The sequence below is a fragment of the Ceratotherium simum genome, chromosome 6 (assembly GCF_057802395.1).
Source record: "Ceratotherium simum simum isolate JZ-2026a chromosome 6, ASM5780239v1, whole genome shotgun sequence".
Classification (NCBI taxonomy): domain Eukaryota; kingdom Metazoa; phylum Chordata; class Mammalia; order Perissodactyla; family Rhinocerotidae; genus Ceratotherium; species Ceratotherium simum.
In genome coordinates, this window is record NC_141905.1 from 55,687,200 (window position 1) to 55,709,221 (window position 22,022).

Genomic DNA, 22,022 nt, shown 5'->3' on the forward strand with positions numbered 1-22,022 from the left:
GAGAATGTTCTGCAGGATAGAGCATATGATAGGCCACAAAACAAGTCTTAGCCAATTTAATAAGACTGAAATCACACTTGCCAAGCCATGCTGTGGCAGTGTCACATATAAAGTAGAGGAAAATGGGCACAGATGTCAGTCCACCTCCCATCTTCCTCCTCAAAAAGAGGAGGATTGGCATCTGATGTTAGCTCAGGGCTGATCTTTCTCACACACACAAAGAAATCTCAAAACAAGTGAAAGTGGACACACAACATACCAAAAGCTATGGAGTACTGCAAAAGCAGTTCTAAGAGGAAAGTTTCTAGAGATATATTCCTATATTAAGAAATAAGAAAGATCTCAAATAACCTAACTTTGCACCTCAGGCACTAAGAGAAAAAGAACAAACTCAGACCAAAGTTAGCAGAAGGAAGTAGAAAACAAAGGTGAGAGTAGAAAGTAATGAAATAGAGTACAGAAAAACAATAGAAAAGATCAATGAAACTCAGAACTGTTTTTTTGAAAAGGTAAACAAAATAGACAAACCTTTAGTTAGACTGGGAAAAAAAGAGAGAAGACTCAAATAAGTAAAATCAGAAATGAAAGAGGAGACATTACAACTGATACAACATAAATACATAGGATCATAATAGACTACTATAAACAAGTATATGCCAACGTATTGGACAACTAGAAGAAATGGATAAATTCCTAGAAGCATACAATATACCAAGACCAAATCAGGAAGAAATTGAAAATATGAACATACCAATAATGGGTAAGGAGATAGAATCAATGTAGTGTAAATGCCTGATGTTAAGCTACTGATTGCTGAGGCATCCGTTTCAAGATACATCCATCTAGAATAAACATATTGCCAGCTGTATGATGCAGACAGCAGCAAAACAATCTGTTAAGGAACTAGGCCCCCCACACCCATGAAGTTCCCTTTTCTGGAAACCCTAGACAACTCGATAATAATTGACCATTTGGTGTGACCGTGCTCCAGTCTCCCAAGCCCTGTTTCCTGCTCTTATGTTTCAAATTATCCAATAATGAGTGACCCTGAAAAACCCCAGATGCAACACCCTTGGACTCTAATAAAGGCAGGGCCCCAGGTCCTAACTCTTTCTCTCTCTACGCATGATCTTGCTGTGTGGCCCTCAGGTATGCCATTTACCTTCTAGGACCTGTGACCAATAAATCTTGTTCCTCAAAGCTTGGTTTTTGCTGAAGTGCATCCTGTAATAATGTGAAGAACTACAAGGGTCAGTCTAGCCATAACATTGGCCCCAGGGAAGGAAATGTCTATGGGATACACTATAAGTAACACAGGGCCCAGGCAAATGCCTTAGGCATTCCTAGCTGAGAGTACCAATATCAACAGACTGGGATCAACACAAAAATCAGTAACCAAAAACCTTCCAACTAAGAAAATCCCATGACCAGATGATTTCACTGGCAAATTCTGCTAAATATTTAAAGAATTAATGTTAATCCTTCTCAAACTCTTCCAAAAAATTGAAGAGGAGGGAACACTCCTAAACCCATTTTATGTTTGAGATATTTACCCTGATATAAAAATCAGATGAGGACACTACAAAAAGAAAACTACAGACCAGTATTCCTGATGACTATAGATGCAACAATTCTCAACAAAATACTAGCAAACGGAGTTCAACAGTAGTTTAAAAGGATCGTGCACCATGATCAAGTAGAGTTTACCCTTGGGATGCAACGATGTTTCACCATTTACAAATCAATAAATGTCATACACAACATTAATAGAATGAAAGATAAAAATTATGTGATCATCTCAATAGATGCAGAAGAAGCATTTAACAAAATTCAACACCTTTTCATGATAAAACCTCTTAACAAATTGGGCACAGAAGGAACATACCTCCACATATTAAAGGCCATTTATGACAAGTCCACAGCTAACCTCACACTCAATGGCCAAAGGTTGGAAGATTCTCCTTGAAGATCAAGAATGAGACCAGGGTGCCATTCTCACCATTCTTACTCAAATTTACTAGAAATACTAACTAGAATAATCAGTTAATATAGAGAAATAAAATTCATCTAAATTGGAAAGGAAGAAGTAAAATTGTCTTTGTTTGCAGACAATATAATCTTATATATAGAAAATCCTAAATACTCAATTAAAAACTCTTAGATATAATCAGCAAATTTAGTAAAGTTGCTGGATATAAATTCTACATATAGAAATCAGTTGAGTTTCTAGACACTAACAATAAAATATCTGAAAAAGAAATAAAGAAAAAAATCCCATTCACAATAACATCAAAAACAATGAAATATTTAGGAATATATTCAACCAAGGAAAGGTAAGATCTGTACACTGAAATCTAAAGGCATTGATGAAAGTAATCGAAGAGGACACAAACAAATGAAAAGATATCCCATGTTCACGGATCATCTGAATGAATATTGTTAAACATTTATACTACCCAAAGCCATCTATAGATTCCACACCATCTGTATCAAAATTCCAACGATGTTTTTCACAGAAATCGGGAAAAACTCCTAAAATATGCATAGAACCACAAAGGACCCCCCAATAGCCAAAGAAACCCTGAGAAAGAAGAACAAAACTGGAAGTACCACAGTTCCTAATTTCAAACTATGTTACAAAGCCATGGTAGTCAAAACAGTAGGGTACTGGCATAAAACATACTCATAGAGCAATGCAATAGAATCAAGAGCCCAGAAATAAACCCGTGCATATATGGTCAACTAGTATTTGAGAAGGGAGCCAAAAATATTCAATGCAGAGAGGATAGTCTCTTCAACAAATGATGTTAAGAATACTGAGTATTCACATGCAGAAAAAAGAAATTGGACTCCTATCTCACATCACTCACAAAAATTCACTCAAAATGGATTAAAGACTTAAATGTAAGACCTAAAATTGTAAAACTCCTAGAAGAAAACATAGAGAAAATGCTCCTTGATGTTGGTCTTGGTAACTATTTTTTAGATACGACACCAAAGGCACAAGCAACAAAGGCAAAAATAAATAAGTGGGCCTACATCAAACTAAAAAACTTCTGCACAACAAAAGAAGCAATCAAAAAAATGAAAAGGCAACCTATAGAATGGGAGAAAATATTTGCACACTACATATTTGATAAGGGGCTAATATCCAGAATATATAAAGAACTCACACAACTCAATACCAAAAAAAATCTGATTAAGAAATAGGCAGAGGGGGCGGGCCCCGTGGCTTAGTGGTTAGGTGCGCGCGCTCCGCTGCTGGCGGCCTGGGTTTGGATCCCAGGCGAGCACCGTCGCACCGCTTCTCCGGTCATGCTGAGGTCGCGTCCCACATACAGCAACTAGAAGGATGTGCAGCTATGACATACAACTATCTACTGGGGCTTTGGGGGAAAAAAATAAAAAACAAACAAAAAGAAGAGATAGGCAGAGGAACTGAATAGATATTTTTTCAAAAGAAGACATACAAAATGACCATAGGTATATTAAAAGATGTTCAACATTATTAATCATTAGGGAAATGCAAATCAAACCCACAATGAAATATCACCTCACACTTGTTATAACGGGTATCATCAAAAAGGCAAGAGATAAATGTTGGCAAAGACGAGAAAAGGGAATGCTTATGTACTGCTGGTGGGATTGTAAATTGGTACAGCCACTATGGAAAACATTATGGAGGTCCCTCAAAAAACTAAAAATAGAGCTACAATATTATCCAGCACTCTAACTTCTGGGTATATATCCAAAATAAATGACAACAGAATATTGTAGAGATATCTGCACTCCTATGTTTATTGCAGCATTATTCACAATAGGCAGGTTGTGAGAACAACCTAAGTGTCCAGCAGTGGATGAATGGATAAAGATGATATGAAATATGTATACACACATATTTGTATATGAAATTCTGAAGCCAATGACCCTACAAACTGTGAAAATTAAGAAGAGCTGGAGACCTACAAAAAGTGATTCAAAGATCTTTAAGGATAGGTAGAAAGAACCATTTAATCCTCTCTGAGACAAATTTTGTCCCTGGAAATAAAATCTCGTGATCATTGGTTGAAAGCTCAGGTGGTTGAAGAAATTCTCATGATCTCCAGACAGAAGGTTGAAGACCCAAGGTAAAGAATCACCTAAACAACAATTAATCTTGAGCTTCCAGAACTGGATCCTCAGGCATTTGATGATCATGGGGGAGTGTTTGTCGGTGAGCCTTGTTCCCTTATCTCTATGGAGAGAGTGCTGCTTCCCCAGGACAAAAGAGTCCCTTGCCTCTCTCTTCAGACCCTCCCCTGGGCTGCCGAGATCCTCCTCCTCCTCCATTACCAACCCACATTTCCCAGGGATCTAAAAGGAAAGTTCTGGGCAAGAGGATGTGATCTACTCCTCAGTTCCCCAAGAAGCCTCGGTGCAGCCATCTGAGCCTGTGTCCCCACCAAGGGGTTCTTGTCCTCCTTTTTGTCCTTTTGTCCCGGATTTTTCCATGGACACCACCTTCCGGAAAATGGCAGTGAGGCATCTCCTAAGTTCACCCAGCCAGACTTGCACCTAGTCATCAAAATTCTGAATAAACTGAGAACTCTAAATCAGCAGGTATCCACTTCTTCAAAAATATTAGTGAAAGGTATTTATTTACTTTCAATTAATATTCTTTTTATGTAGGTTGTTTTCCACTTGCTTCCTTTGCATCTTGACAGTATCATAATTTTTAGGCTAGTTTTATTAAACATCATTTAAGTTATTCTCATTCTATTCTATTTTCTGGATAATATAAGTGGCAAATTTTAATTTGATGAGCCTGTTCACTCTTTCCTAAGCAGTTCAGCCAGCGGAATCATTTGAAATATCAAAACACGCTTCCCTCTTATGATGTTTTCTGTACCACCATGGTAAGAGAAAGCAGAAGGTACTTCTGTGCCTTCATGTATGACAGTTGATTTATAGAAGGGTTGGTCATGGGGATTGAGTGGTGAGTGTGTGTGGCGAGCAGGTGGCTAGACAGAGGCAGGGCTGGTGCCTCAGTTGTCCACAGCACCATCCTGCAGTGGTTCCCTTCCCTACCTGGTCTCATCTCCCCCTCTCCTATCACTGATCATTTCCTGGGCCTACACCTCTTCCTTGTCCCAGTCTCTGCTTCTGAGTAACCCATGCAAGACAAAGGTCAGTGGATAGGGACTAACCCCTGGTCCCAGTGTGGAGAAGTCTCTGAGGTCTGGGAGTGAGTGGTGCTCAAGGCGGGGCCAAGGGGAGGAGAGACAGTGAGTGGTGCATGTGCCTCAAATTAACCTGTCCAGTGCGAGCTACAACTTCTCCTGATCTAAAAAGACACTGACACATGTTGTAGAGAATGGTTAGTCTCTCTTGGTCCTGGTGTTGCTGCAGGGTCCTGGGCCTCCACTCAGAAGTCACATGACCCTACAAGCTATGCTAGGAATCCTCTGATGGACACAATACTGACTGACTATGGCCTGAGTCCCTGCAACCTGAGACTGAGGGCAGAAGAGTATCTGGTGTCACCTTGCCCACATTCCTGCCTCGACTCAGAGACTCTCGTTTTCTCTGACACTGCCATCTTTGGCCTTCTGTTTCTCCATTGCCCTCCTTTGGAGCCCACCAAGTCTTTATTTTCTGCCTTTTTCCTTCTTCTCTCTTCTCCTTCATCCATCCTTAACATCACTGCACCCATAATCACTGAGAGCCTGCCCACTGGAAGGTACCCAGGCCCTTGTGGTGAGCTCAGAACGAAAACTCCATGTCTGCAATTAGAAAATACACCACAGTCTCAGGGTCACTCAGCCTCTCAACCCTGTGTCCATCTTCCCCATAATTGAGCATCAGACTCCCTTAGACATGCACAGATGGAAAGAGCCCTCTGCTTCCTCAGACTCAGGATCATAGCCCTGGATGATGACACATCAACAGTCACAGCATCACTAACCTTCCAAGCCCATCAGCAGAAAACAACATGAGCAGGGCAGGAAACCAGTCCCTGTAAAGCAAAGAGGCAGAGAAGCACTTGGAAGACTGTGTCCTGTCTCCATCTGTCTTCTTGGGGTCATTCCATGTCCAGAACCTTTACAGCCTCAGCTCCATTTGATTCTTGGTTTGATTGTGAGCTATGTGGAGACCACAGCTCTATTTTTAAGGAGTGCAGTTACAAGAGTTCAACTGTCCTGGAGCCTGGCTCAGCACCAAATCTCTGGTTCTCCTAGCCTCTGCCACTGAGGTCAACTGGTGTGAAGGGAAGGAGAGGTGGAGTAGGGAGTGAGGCACAGGCTTATGCTGGTGGGACTCATGGGTAGGAGTTCCCAGAGTACAGTCGGGGATTACAGGAGAGCTTTGAAGGGACATTGTTATTTGTCAATTTCATCCATAGGAATGAAGTTCTCCTGATAACTGTGCAAATAACAAACTTTTGTTCACTAGATCAGCCCAAGTGTCCTCCCCAATTATCTATAAATCTGTAAATTTGAATTCAGGATTAATTAATTAATTTTGTATGAAATACCATTTCCAGTGATTTTTCAAAATTTTCCTGATCCATATATTATGTTTAATATATTGTTAATATATTTTTTATTATGTTTAATATATTGTTTTCATTGCTAAAAATATAGAATGGAAATACTGCAACACAATAGACGTTAATGAAGAAGACATTCATCCCATCTTGCTCACTGCAACAAGGATCTTACCACCCAAGAGAGCAGTTCAGTCTTTGGAATTTTCTAATCATAAGACTTTCAGAGATGGAATTCCTATCATCTGGGCATGCTGCAACCCCACCAGGCTCTACTGCTTCAGGGCATGGGTGCTCTCCTTCAACCTAATAGGAGATCTATAAGGAGTATTCCTCCATGACCATGCAATGCTAAACACCAGGATGTGTCGACATGGAGAAAAACACAAAGGGTTTCATGGAGACCATGATTCTGCACAATGTAACATGGAAAGTGTGTTTTTGTGTCGTGTGTGTGTGTGTGTGATGGTGTGAGGGTTTGTGTGCATGAGTATGTGAATGTGAATGTGTGTGTGTGTTTATAAGAGGTTAAGTTCATTTCAACCCCTATCCCAGAGAGCCACTGCTCCATTAAAGAGTATGGTCTGTTTCTTCTTCCCATGCTTGTGGCTCAGCTGGACCCCCTTAGAGAAAGGTCAGTAGAGATGTTGGGTCAGCAAATGTTGGGAGAGAAGCCACTGCTGGGGGATGGGGAGTTCACAGTCAATGTGCAACAATAATAAAAGAGGGAACTTGACCATGGGCATAGAGAAATAAGTGGCCGTCAAGTGGTGAAGTGGTCATTATCAAGAAGTCCACATCTCCAGGCAGATAAGAGTGGGGAGAAGACTCTGAAGGACATAGAGGATAATCAGCAGGTCATGGGTCCCCAGGGAGAAAAGGATTCCAGTGCTCAGGAACTCAAGACTCCTGAGAGGGGGGGAGCTGAAGGTTACCATAGAACCCAGAGGCGGCCTCTAGAAAGTGCTGCTCCTGCTGCTGAAGTCACTGTTTAGACTGTCCCAGGGAGAGGCCTCAGTCATGTTCTGGAGCCCTGTCGCACCCTCACTTAGTCCTGAGGTAACGTCCCACAGGTCCTGGTTATGCCAAGGTGCTGAGGCTGAGTGGGTTCTGCCTGACCATTGCTGCACAGGTGTTGGTGCCTTGATGGGGGGCCTAAGTGAGCAGCCAATGCCCAGGACCAAATATTAAATATCATGACATGTGAAGATGGAGACAGAGATTGGAGTCATATATATATATAAGTCAGAGGAAACCAGGCACAAACTCCCAAGGGTACTCTCCCAGTGGACTCTCTTACTTCACCTTACCACATTGCCACACAAACTGTACATGCTCCTCTACCCTTCCAAATCCTCCCAATAGAGCTGGAACACAATTTTGGTTAGGTCAGTATTCAGTGCTTATGTTGTTATGACTATGTAAACATTATTCATTGAAGAGCTCAGTGGTGTATGTGATGATTACTCTTCTTTTACTTTTACAACATTTTGTTCTCTCTAGAAGTAGTAAATGTCTGTTTATTCCCATTTGCATAATTCTCTAGACCAGTCTAGATACTTATCATTGGCTCAACTCTAAACTCTCCCTGAGTTGTAAAAAATTAACTATCAATATAACCAAATACAAGACATAGTCTATCAATTTTATCTTCTTGCAGAAAACTCTCCCAAACTTCTCATTTACTCCTAACTGCTCTAGTTGCTCTTGAGATCTGGAGCAGAGCTCAGCTCTTAGAGTCTGCCTTCAACATTGTCTGAGGTTTTTCCTTCAGCTCTCTGGTTTGATCTTCTCCATCAACATCAGGTCTTCTTTTTTCTGGTTTACCCTCTTGCTTGGCAGAGCACATTTATTTTCCTGAGAAAAAATGCATGGGAGGTAAATTTTCAGATATTTTGCTTGTCATTTACTTGAAAGGTGGCTGGGTATAGGTTTATAGATTGTAAACAATTTCTCTTTGAATTTTTAAGGCATTTCTTTAATGAATTATAGTTTTCTTTGTTGCTTTTGAGAAGTTGCATGCCCTCCTGAATCTTGATCCTTTGTGTGAAGCCTACTTTTTTCTTTGGGAATCCTGACGTATCTTCTCTCTCAACTTGGTGTTAAAAGATTTCACTATGAATTGCCTCCATCATACCGAGCCCCTTCAATATGGAAACTCACGTCTTTTAATTAAAGGAAGTTTTCCTGAATTTTTTTGTGGGGATGATTTCTTCTTTTCTGTTTCCTTTTATCCTGGTATCTAGAATTTTCATTATTCACATGTTGGAACTTCTGGACTGTTCTTCTAAATTTCTTACCTTGTCTGTTCTATTTTACATCATATATATGTATAAATCATATATTTTGTCATAGTTATATTCTATCTTTATGCTGAGTGTTCTGTTGTCCATATCTGGTGTCATATGTAATTTGAAGGAGCTCTTTTTTTATGGACTACGTTTCTTAGAGCACTTTCAGGTTTACATGAAACCTGAGCAGAAAGTTTCAAGAGTTTCCAAATACTCTTTCTCTCCCTGCCCATAGTTTCCTCTATTATTAATATCTTCCATTGTTGTGATCTATTTATTAAAATTGATGAGCTGATACTGATAAATTATTATTAGCTAAAGCCCATAGTTTACATTAGGGTTCATTCTTTGTTATACAGCTTATAGATTTTTCCAAAGGCATAATATCATGTATCCACCAATACGATATCATACAGAATAGTTTCACTGCTCTACAAATCCTCTGTTTTCTACCTATTCCTCTCTCTCTCCTTTCCTATCCACCCCCTAGCAACCACTAGTCTCTTTACTTTCTCCATAGTTTTGCTTTGTCCTGAATGTCATATAGTTGGAACTATACTGTACATAGACTTTGCTGATTGGCTTCTTTCACTTAGCAAGATGCATTTATGGTACCTTCACGTCCTTTCATGGCTTGAATGCTCTATTGCAAACTAGGTGTGTTGCCCTCTGTTGGTCTTTTTAGGAGCAACAGCTGATTAAATTTCCTTAGTAAGAGGATGGGGCTCTTCTCAAAATGAGGAAAACGAGTGTCAGGGAAGCAGAGCAAATCTGAGGAGTGGCTGATCCAGGGATGGAGCTTCCATCACCTTTACTGACCTCTCACTGACCTGCATGCTCCCTTCAGCTGAGGGCCAATGAAGTAGAACTGGATGCTGCGTCAGCAAATTTCTTCCAGGGATGGGTTCCTGAGAGGACATGTGGATACCAGTCAAGCCAGTATCAGCCTCAAGATGTCCTCAAGTCATGCTGCCTGGTGTGGCTTCTCACCATGTCAGAAATCAAGCAAATGCTCAAAGACTGATGGACACATTCAATAGAACAAAGAATCTAATCATGAGTATATAATTGGGGCATCGAACAAATACAAATGGATTATAACTCATTAAATACAATTGATACATGATTCCATACTAATATAAATAAATAAATATGAGTAAATAAAAAATATTTGTGAGGCATGGATAGTCTCATATTTCAAAGGTTTTACCCACAAAATGTTTCCTAATTACAAAGCCGAGAAGAATAACTTTATAGTGGAAGAGACTGCTGGACGCTGTCTTAATCAAGTAATCAAAGTGAACATCATCTATAATGTGACAGATTTAAATTGTTTGCCACTGAAAAGGATGCAGTGGGAAAAAGAAGCATCATTCCATGATATTTCTGCCAAAGATTCAAACCTGAATCTAATCATGAGGGAATATAGACAAACTCAATTTCAAGAACTTTATACAAACATCTGGTTTACATTCTTCAAAAGAGACAAGGTCAAGGAATTCAAGGAAAGAAGGAGAAATTTTTTCTCTAAAGTTGATAAAATGGATACGACAATGTGTTTCAACATGTGACCTGCACTGATGTCTGAACTGGACACAAAGGATATCATTGGGATTTATTGGTGAGATACAAATGAAAAAGAGGGTTAGACGGTCATTGTGCATCTATATTAATTTCCTGATTTTATAGTTGTATTATAGGTATATAGAAGAATCACCTGGTATTTAGGAAATACATACTATCATATTTCAGGTCTTTGGAACATCAAGTCAGCTATTTACTCTCAAATAGTTTGACGTAAAAGAAATTCCTTGCGTGTACCTCTGACTCTTCTATATACTTGTGATTGTTAAAAAATATGTAAGTATATATAAATTATATATTTAAGGCAATAATGGCTATACAAGCTATATAAACGCTAGGCAAAAGAAGAACTGATATTGCCAGTGGACATCTGAAAAAGTGCTCAGTTCAGGCCAGCCCCAGTGGCCTAGCGGTTAAGTTTGGCGTGCTCCTCTTTGGAAGCCCAGGTTCAGTTCCCTGGCACAGATCTACAGCATTCATCAGTGGCTATGCTGTGGTGTTGGGCCACATACAAAACAGGAAGATTGATAACAGATGTTAGCTCAGGGGCAGATCATCCTCAGCAGAGAAAAAAAAAGAAAAGTGCTCAGTTCATTAATATTCATGGAAATGCAAATTAAAACTACAGTGAGAAATTATGACATACTCATCGAATGGTTAAAATGAAAAATAATAACTATATAATTGTTGGCAAAGAAGTGAAACAACTGACAATTTTTTTTATTTTTATATTTGTGAGGAAGATTAGCCCTGAGCTAACATCCATTGCCAATCCTCTTCTTTTTGCCGAGGAAGACTGGCTCTGGGCTAATATCTGTGCCCATTTTCCTCTACTTTGGAATGGACTACTTTTGGGACGCTAACACAGCATGGCTTGACAAGGGGTACGTTGGTCTGCTCCAGGATCCGAACCTGTGAACGCATGAACTTAACTGCTCTGGCACCAGGCCAGCCCCCACAACTGGCAATCCTCTAGGAAAATTGTAAATTGGTTCATTGGTTCAACCTTTTGGACAATTCTTGGCAGTTGTTCTAAAACTGAAAACATGCATAGTCAACAAGTACACTTGTAGGTAGGTACTGAAGAGAAATGCAATATATATTAGGATACCAAGAGGATATGTATACGAATGTTCATAACAGCCCCCAAATGGAAGCAATCCAAACATCCATAGCAATATATTTGAAAAAATAAATTGTGGAACGGTTATTAAACACTATGCAGAAGGCATAACTTAACTACTTCTATTGGCAAAACATGAAACATTATAACATAATGTCATAGACATGATAACTGAAAAAAAGCTAGATACTAAAAAAAAAATATATATATATGATTCCTTTTATTTAAAATATATGATATCCTTTTTAAAAATGGGCAAAACTAACCTATGGCATGATACTGAATACATTTAGAGAGAGGGTGGAGGTAGTGAGTAGAGGAGACATAAAGGGGATTCTGGAATCCTAGCAAATTCTTTTTCTTGACCTGTGTGTTAGTTGCACAGCATATGTTCACATGACAATTCATTGAGCTGTATATTTAGTGTGCAACTTTCTCTCTTGCATTATGCTTCACTGAGAAGGATTATTTAAAAAGAAAGAGTTCTAATTCACAATTCTACCCAAACCGAGGTTTGCTTTACTCTGTGACTATGGAGGGCTTCACACTGATGCCCTCCTGATCATGCATCTGGGCAGTGATAGGAACTCTTATCAATGTGAGAAATCACTGAACCAGGAGTTGGAAGCCTGGATTCTAAGACAAGATCTTGTACTAATTTTTTGGGGACATTTCACCTCAGCGAGTCACCAATTCCTTAATTTGTAAAAATAAAGTAGGGATTAGACTAGCAGATTTCAGAAATGACTTCTACCTCTAAAATGTCTATGATTCTTTCATCTGTGAAAATGTTACCGTCCAACGTGGGGCCTTTTGCTCGCCGCAAGACACACCAATAGTCAAGAGGCAAGGTGGTAGGAGAAAAAGGACTTTTTTTAAATTACAGACTGCTAGCAAGAGGGAAGATGGCCGACTAATGTCTGAAAAAAACCATCTTGAGGGGCACAAAGTCTTACAGCAGTTATATAGGCCGGTGGTTTACAGGGGAGAGGGTTAGGACTGTTGACCCTTGGGTGTTACAGACTGGGAGTCACCAAACCAGATCTTTCATTTGTCATTGATGATGGCTATTAGCACAGATTCTCTGTTCAGGGGTCATGACATTCCTAAGGAACTCAAAAGAACAAAGTTATCATCTTATCGCAGCTAGGAGGTACACACACAAGCAGGGGTCGTAAAATCTACAGAGCAGTTAGATCTCCTGGAGGGTACATATCCAGCTGGGTTAGTTTGTCAGAGGTCATTCAAAGTTATAACAGTTTTTCTTTTCTACAATATGGCTTCCCTTATGTCAACCTTGTCTTGAGCCGGTATCAAAAAGAGAAAGGGCCAGGCAGGAGCCTTCCCAGAAGGAAGGACAGGACAGAGACACCATCTCTTCAGTGATAAAATAATTGCTCTAAAGAGAACCATGGAGCTCATTTTACCCAACACAAGTTAGTGCACATCTTTCAGAGTCTAGAGCTGTGATCCAAGCACCAAATTACTACTTCTCTGAGCTAAAGGATTCACTGATACCTGGGATCACTCAAGTTCAAATGTTACAAAGCCATACTTCTCTAACTACAATTTTAATCAACTGGTGCTGCAGTCATTAACTAAATATTTGTTTTGAAGGTACTGGTTAGGGTGAATCCTGAATTATTGAATTGTAGTAGAGTCATGCATCATTTAATATCAGGGACACGTTCTGAAAAGTGCGTCCTTAGGTGATTTTGTCATTGTGTGAACATCATAGAGTGCACTGAAGGGGAACAAAATTTGCCACCCTAAAATGTGTCTCTTTACCATGAGGATTATTTTAGGATGATTTTTTTAAGAAACAAAAGAGTCAGAAAATTTTACCTACCCCTTCATTGCCTAAAGGAATTCAGATTAAAAAAACCTGTCTCAGGCAGCAAGCTACCACCTTATCATAACAAGAACTAGGAGGTAAACAGAGAGGAAACCAGAAGAGCCTATTTGTTCAGCTCCCTTCTGTGTTCTTCATTTTTTTGTGGCCAAACACTTGTTTTCCACACGTTTCCTCCTTTTCATCTACCTCTGAATTCCCTTCCTTCTCTTTGAAATCCCTGACTCTCTCCACCCCCAACATCTTCTTTTGTCTTTGGCTGAGAATGGTATTTAAGGTGAGGGCTTTGGCCATTTTTGTGAGTTATTCAGTTTTCCTGGGTTTCTATCATGTGTACATGTCATTAAACTTGTTTGTTTTTCTCCTGTTAATCTGTCTCATGTCAATTTAACTCTTAGGCCAGCCAGAAGAACCTGAGAAGGTAGAGGAAGATTTCTCCCTCCTCTACAGTTCTTACACAGACCTACACGTTATAGCCTACTACGCACCCAGGCTATATGGTACTAACCTTATGGGACCAGTATTGTATATGTGGCCCACGTTGTACACACATAGTAAAGGTTGAGAATCCTGGTGAACTGAATGTTTCCTTGGAAGGAAGCCTACAAGACTCAGGGGACACTGGCTCTAGCCTCAGCAATGCCATTTGCAGACACTATGTCCTTGGCAAAAGTGCTGAATCTCCAAGGGCCAGCTGCTTCATCAGTAAAACGGGAATAACTTTACCTTAGGCAAAGATAATGGAGGGAATCAAAAGAGTTATGATGGGTGAGAAAATTCTGTGTAAAATGTAAGTCTCCTTGTAAGCATGAGAGATAAACGTTTTGTAACTGAGATATTGACAAAAACGTAATTTTCCCTTAATATCTTAAAAATAACAGCAGCAATCAACTTAGAATAAATGTGATGATATCTTTACAGAATATTCCTTTGTACAACCATTATTATTAGGAATCAAGTAATTTATAGCATACCAGTGACATTTAGATCCTCATGACCATTAAATGTCATCTCCTATTTGGGTCTGCATGTTGTGTTGGTTCTGTGCTGTGGATCTGTTTAATGAAGTCTCTGTCTCCCATCCTGCATTGCATCCATGCCGGGTGTTCTGTCCATATTCTCCCTTCCCGGCTGTGCATACTTTGTTCCATTATTTAAGACAATGATAGGCCAAAAAACAACAGAAGCAGCTGTGTCTGGAGGTGACTGGGAGGTGGGAGAAGCCATAGTTCCTCAAGCCCTCCCCACCTAAATTTTCTGAGATTGGCTCTTCCCTCAGTTACCTGAGCAAGTTTCACCTCTTCAGTGATGGAGAGAAGAGAATCCTGATCCGTTTTTTCTTCTCTTGAGAACTGATGACCCTTTTATCCTTGGAATTAGATAAGGGGCATCCACTTAATGTAAAGCCTGTTGCTTTGTCAAGAGAGTCAGTGAGAGTATACATTCAGAGTAACCACTGTTTTAGGAGTTATGTTTTATTTTTCTAAAATTGTTTTAGATGCAGCTATGATGTAAGCCATTGTGCACCACAATGAGCATTAGAAGGTCTCAGTTCTAATCTCAGTTCTGCCGCCTGTGAGCTGTGTGTTATTGGACAAGTCTCCTGTTTTCCTAGAGTGTCCCTTTCCCCCTTTGAAAATAAACAATAATAATCTCTGCTTTCCAGTGTTTTGGAGGAGGTTTAATGGTAAAATGTGTATAAATTTACTTAGCCCCTACTAATTGCTAGGTACATGTTCGGTCCTTCATGATGTATGTGTTATGTTAGCTATTTTATGTTTAAGTAGCTGCAATTTTAGTTTACTACATCAAAATGTCTATCATAGTTTGATAAAGCATTACAGATTAACCATTTTTTATATAGAAGCCATAGAATACACTGCAATACAATATAAAGTCATAAATTCCCAACTGCTCATCAGTCTGAGAATCTAGATGTTGAGTAATTTTTGGATCAAATAATTTGCTGCAGTATTTCTTGATACTGCATATTGAAATCACCTCTGGTGTATTCTTAAAATAATTACCAATGCCTGGGCATAACTCATAACCAATTAAACAAAATCTTCATGGTAGAGCATTGCAAAAAAGGAGAAAAAGATTAAAGATCATTTTATTTTTACCTTTATCAGTAGGCCAAAGTCCACAAGGAAAGATTAGAGCTGACTCAGTTTATTTATCATTTTGTACATGACAGAATCACAAGTTGAATTGGCAGAGAGTGTTATAAAAGCTTTGGATTTCAGGCTCACAGTTGACTAAGTAAGAAGAGACAATGGATCCAGCTGTGGTCCTGGTGCTCTCTCTCTCCTGTTGGCTTCTCCTTTCACTCTGGAAACAGAGCTCCAGGAAAGGGAAGCTCCCCCCTGGCCCCACTCCTCTCCCTATTATTGGAAATATTCTACAGTTAGATGTTAAGGACATCAGCAAAGCCTTAAGTAATGTAAATATGTTTTATGCTCTCTGGTGGCTTACAAAGGGTAAGGAAATTAATGCTTACTTTTAAATAAAACATATTCTTGGAGGTAAAGTATTAAAATAGATCATTTTACAGAAAATACTCTCTGTGGATTTTGATGTTTCCGTTGTTTGTTTCATAGATGAGTGTCAGAAATATGGAATGAAAGAATGCATTTTGGGAGAGGAGAAATATTTAGCCATTTTAAGATAGAATCAAATAATAAAGTAGTAAAAGAAGGGGACGGTGTTGCCCTTCATTTTTTCGCAGTCAGTTGCTGTGATTTTTTGCCTGAAGATAAATGATAATGGAAGTGTTTTGTGATTAGAGATTTTACTCAAGAAGTCATCCACAGTATATGCTGTGTACATATGTTTTACATATATGTTTATTCAGATTAACCATGAAAATTACAGTTCTCTGAGAACCAATTTACATCTGGTGTCAAGAAAATAAGTGTTCATGATAAACATAAGTGAACAAAAGAATTATTCCATAAGGGCGTCTGAGTAGTTACAGAATCCTTTTTAACTCTGCAAAAAGCTGCCTTCTGAGCTTAATGAATGCTGAGGAAAGGAAGAAATTGTTGTTCTATGAGATGCTGCATGTCCTGGCACTGCTTCTGTGGTGCCCAGTCTCTTTCTGTTTTAATAACATCAGCAGATCACAAACTGGGCTGGGCATCAGAATCTCTGAAGTGATATTACAAAATACAGATTTCTAGTATTCATCACAAAGGTACTCAATCAAAATACCAATGGAAAGAAGTTTACAGGTGATCCTGAGGAAGTCAGCTATTTATTGGTCTCAAGGTGAGCATTGGAGACTGATGAATTGCTCAGAAGTCAGAGATCAAGCAAGCAGGGTTCAAATTTGGTCCTCAGCTTATTAGTTGTGGGGTGCTGGGAACAAAAGTCAATTTCTGGATTTCTAAACTTTAGTTTCTTTACGCGTAAAATGGGATAAATAAACGCAGCTCAGTCGTTGATGTGAGGATTAATTGTAACCTGTGTACCAGGTGCCCAGGAAATGGCTTGGCACTTTGGAAGCCCTCAACAAATGGCAGCTATAACAATCATCTCATGGTTATGTATAAAATTTAGAAATATTTGAAGTTGTGTGCAGCAGGAAAAAAACATCAAAAATACCATGATAATAGTCTCAATCAGGCACAATATGTACACCAAACAGAGAATACTTTTCTAATATTTGCATCTCCTCTCAACTTCCCAGCTGTCAAAGCCTACAGCCTTGTGTTCACTCTGTATTTTAGCATCAAGCCCACTGTGGTGCTTCATGAATATGAAACAGTGAAGGAAGCCCAGATTGATCTGGGAGAGGAGTTTTCCAGAAAAGGCAGTTTGCCAGTGATTGAAAGAGCTAATAAAGGACTTAGTAGGTATGTCAGTGCACATGTTGAGCACTGAGAGTGGAGAGGACGGAAAATAGGAATTTAAAGATCTCCTCAGCAGAACTTGGCCCAGCCACAGGGCTGCCAAGTGTCAGTTTCCTCCTCCTTGCCTAGGACCTCCTTCTCAGTTTCTGTTTCCCCTCCTGGTAGGAATCCTTTTCAGCAATGGGAAGAGATGGAGAGAGATGTGGCATTTCTCCCTCATGACCCTAAGGAATTTTGGGCTGGGAAAGAGGAACGTTGAGGATCATGTTCATGAGGAAGCCTACTGCCTTGTGGAGGAGTCAAGAAAAACCAATGGTGAGTGATTCTGTACTCTGTAACTCTGATTTTAACTGGCTATTCACTTCTCTAATGATGTCCTTGGAAACATTTCAGGGCAGCCCTCATTATAGGTAGTGGCTATCAGCCCTCATGTGGAGGAGGGAGGGTTTGAGGCAGAGAGCCAAGGAAGGTTTTATGTGTGTATGCTAGTGTGTGTACACTTATGATTGTGCATACAGTGTGGGTATAAAATGTTATTTAATCCTATTCTGTCCTGAACTTGTTTTCAAATCATTACATCATAAAGGTAGAAGGCTTTGAGTCTCATTTTTTCAAAGAGCTAAACAGCAATATTTTTCCCATCGCGTAATTGGGGTTCCCTATTCTAGAACATTTCACCAGGGAACACTTGTCAAGTGGACAGGGTGGGAATGAGCTCATCACATCCTTATGGAGCATGAAACAAGTGACATGTGCTCTCACTTTATTGACTGTATTTGTACAGTCAGCCTTACTGACATATCTGAGAGTTTCTTACAAAGTCCATTCCTACAATTCCCACCAGGAATGATGCTTATCTGTGGTTTTAGTTGCCTGGACATCTGTTACTGCAGCCCTTATCAACTGTGATTTCCCTATAAACACAAGAGTATTTAAAAACTATCAGCATGTTTTTTCTAATATTATTGATTACTTATGGTGTTGATTTTTATATATTTTAATAAATACGTGCCACAGCATTATTCTGCAAAATACACAAATATGAGTTTATAAAATGATTTATTTAACTAGATTTAAAGTATGTTAATAATGCTTTGCCGTAACTATCAGTAGGCTCTAAAGGGAGCAGAAGGGCTCCCTTTTGTGAATTTTACCTCCAAGAGCCCTACTAGGTTCTCAGAGGGAAGACTGGAGAAAAATTATCTCTTGCTTCTAGCAGGGGAGAGAAATATAGCCATTTTGAAAAATTCCCAGAGCATTCTTCTCTTCTTAACAAGGTCTGCCCTCAAGAGAAACTATTTTTCAGAGCCTACCCCCTGATGTTTTATAAGAACCTAACCAATCTCAAGGAAGGTAAATACAGTCATCCTCCCTTACTCGTGGTTTCACTTTCCATGGTTTCAGGTACCCGTGGTCGACTGCAGTGGAAAAATATTAAATAGAGTATTCCAGAATAAACAATTCATAAATTTTACATTGTGTGCCATTCTGAGAAACATGATGAAATCTTTTGCCATCTCATTCCATCCTGCCCTGGATGTGAATCATCCCTTCCATTAGTCACTTAGTAGCTGTCTGGGTAATCAGATCAACTATCATGGTACCACAGTGCTTGTGTTCAAGCAACACTTATTTCACTTAATAATTGCCCCAAAGTGCAAAAGTAGTGGTGCTGGCATTTCAGATATTCTCTTACTATGCCTAATTTATAAAGTACCTATGAAGAGTTTTGAGTAGTGCAGTGATGTATCTGGAGACAAATCCAAACAACTCGTTCTCTAGATTTATTACTTTAGACCAACTGGGTAAGTGCCCCACACCTTGCTGATCTGGCCCCAAAATGAGGATATATCACGAAGTGGGAAAGCACATGGGCATTGGGAGTGGAACTACCGATCATGTACAAAGAATGATTTTATCAGTCCCAGATTAGGCACCATTAAAGCTTCAATTGATCCCACAATGGTACCTTGAAATACAGACGGAAATGACTTTTTATTACCTGCTGAGAAAGGCGTGAATCAATCAGTCTTCTTAAAATTGCCACTGTCATCCAGGAAGTGGTGAGGGTCAAACATCTCTGTTTGGGGGAATTCTTTGCCATCATGTAGAACAGATGTAAGATATAGTAAAAGGGTAGTATCCTGACATGATCAGACAAAGATAAACTGAGTTATAAAGAAGTTATAAAACTGGAAAAAATCTTGGAAGTCACTTAGTTCAGGCTCTTGATCTGTATATGAGAAAACTCAAGTCCAAAGTAGGCAATAACATTTCCAGCCAGACAGACCAACAAACAAACAGGGATGTGTTTGATGTCAATGCAGTGATCTTACCAAACTGGCCTCCTATAGTGGTGGAAGTAGTAATGCTATGGACTGAATGTTTGTGTTCCCTCAAAATTTATATTTTGAAGCCCTAACACCCAATGTGATGGTATTTAGAGGTGTGGCATTTGGGAAGTAATTAGGCTTATGAGGACGGGGCCTTCATGATGGGATTAGTATGTATATATATATGAAGAGAGAGCAGAGTTATCTCCCCCCGAACTCCATTCCACCATGTGAGGGCACAGCTAGAAGGCAGCCATTTGCAAGCCAGGAAGAGGGTCATGACCAGGCACCGGTCTGTTAGCACCTGATCTTGGACTTTCCAGGCTCCAGAACTGTGAGAAATAAATGTTTGTTGTTTAAGCCGCCCAGTCTAAAGTATTTTGTTACAGCAGCCTAAGCTGACTAATACAACTGAGTATCTAGGTGCCAGAACTTCTGATCCCTTTTCCTTATCACCAAGTTTGGACACTGGTGTCTATTCCCACCTGCTGTTCTATTTCATCACTCAAGTTTTTATATGTCTCATATGTATATTATGGTTTTATGCGGAAGTTTCTGCTGGCTCTTGAAAATTCAGGATTATTTAGAATATATTCATAGGGTGTTTTTAAGTAGTAGTAAGTGTAATTAAAAATGACCTCTTCTGGGATGTTAAAAACAAGTACAGTAATAACTACTGAATGTTTAAAATAGACCATGCAACTGGTTTATATAAATTTAAAAACATGTGTGAGCTCTTCTTTACAGATGAATTAAAGATTAAAAAAATAAGGAATGGTAAAATTAGAAAGACCATCATTTTAAAATAGTTCTGGCAAAGATCATAAATTCAGGCAACTATCATCATTTAATGCTAAAACTATTGGGTTAATTATTTGGGAATCGAGATATTCACAAGGCCTAAAGTACCATGCCATAGATTTTAAAATTGATTACATATGAAAAATCACATCCCTACAACGGATGTTTCTGGAGGACCCTCTTTACTAAGTGAGGAACTCAACATCGCCAAGGTAGGGATAAGCTGATGTTATGTTTCCTCATCTCCCCAATATCATGCAATGGGAGATACGCAACATCACCTATGTCATTTTCTTGCCAAAAACATGTCACTGGAATCTAATCTCAAGAAAATAATCACACAAAAACCAAACTAAGAAACAATATACATGACAACTGGCTGAAATCTTCAAAAACGCAAGTACTTAAAGGAAAAAAGCAACAAACCAAAGGGAACTGTTCTTGATTACAAGAGACTAAAAGGACAAAATAATCAAATTTAATGCTTGTTCCTTGGTTGGATACATGATTCAAAAAAAAAATCCTTTGAAGGGTATTTTAGGAGAGTTCGGAAAATTTAAATATGGCTATGTATTAGATATTATTGAATTTATGATAAATCCTTTAGTGTATTATTGTTATGTAGAAGAAATTCCTTGTTCTCAGAAAAGACATACTGAAATATCTGGGGGTTAAGTATAGTAGATAAATAGATTGATAAACAGATATAAAAAGTAGATATATACGCACTTCATATTTATTTTATGTAACTACATTTATGTTGTTGTAATTTTTCTCCTAAGTTTTAAAAGTTTTCCAAAGTAGGGAAAAAAATTCCATCCCCATGTATCACATATTGCATTTATAATGTAGTTTTTAAAATCATTGCCTTGTTTGTTTTTAAAGAAGTAACATATGAAAATGCTAACATAAGGTAAAATGCAGATATATTTTCAATATATGGTGTTGGAAATTTGGATGTCCATATGGAAAAGAAATAAAGAATGGCCATTACTTCACATCATAAACAAAAATTAAGTTAACATGGATTATAGATCTAAATATAAAAGCTAAACTTCTAAAAATTTTAGAAGAAAAATAAAGGTACATCTTTGGGAACTTGCACTGCAAATAATTTTTAGATATGACACAAAGCACAAATTGTAAGAGAAATAATTTATTAAGTGGACTCCATTAAAATTAAAATTTCCACTCTTTGAAAGATATTCTTAAGAAACTAAAAAAATAAAAAGCCCTAGACTGGGTATAGATATCTGCAAAACACATATATGATAATGGATTTGTACCCAGAATGTGTGAATATCTACAACAATTCAATAAAAGGAAGGGAAAAACTGAATAAAAATAAGCATATAATTTGAATAGACACTTTACCAGAGATTATATATGACCACTCAGAACATGAAAAGCCAAATCTCAGTATTCATCAAAGAAATGGAAGTTAAACATATGTGATATAAATGTCACTACACACCATCTAGAGGGGCTAGAATTTAAAAAGACTGACGATGGCAAGTGGTGGATGGTACATGGACCAACTGGAACTCTAGTATGAATGTAAAATGGCACAGCCACATTAGAACACAATTAAACAGTTTTGTAGAAAGTTAAACATATGTTTATGTAACAATCCCACCCTTAGGTGTTTACCTATTAAA

General features: G+C 38.7%; 1 pseudogene; it reads right to left on the minus strand.

Annotated features, from left to right (window-relative positions):
• Window positions 1–4,386: 4,386 nt before the first annotated feature.
• Window positions 4,387–22,022, minus strand: part of LOC101405238 (cytochrome P450 2C9-like) — a 92,745-nt pseudogene continuing 75,109 nt past the window's right edge.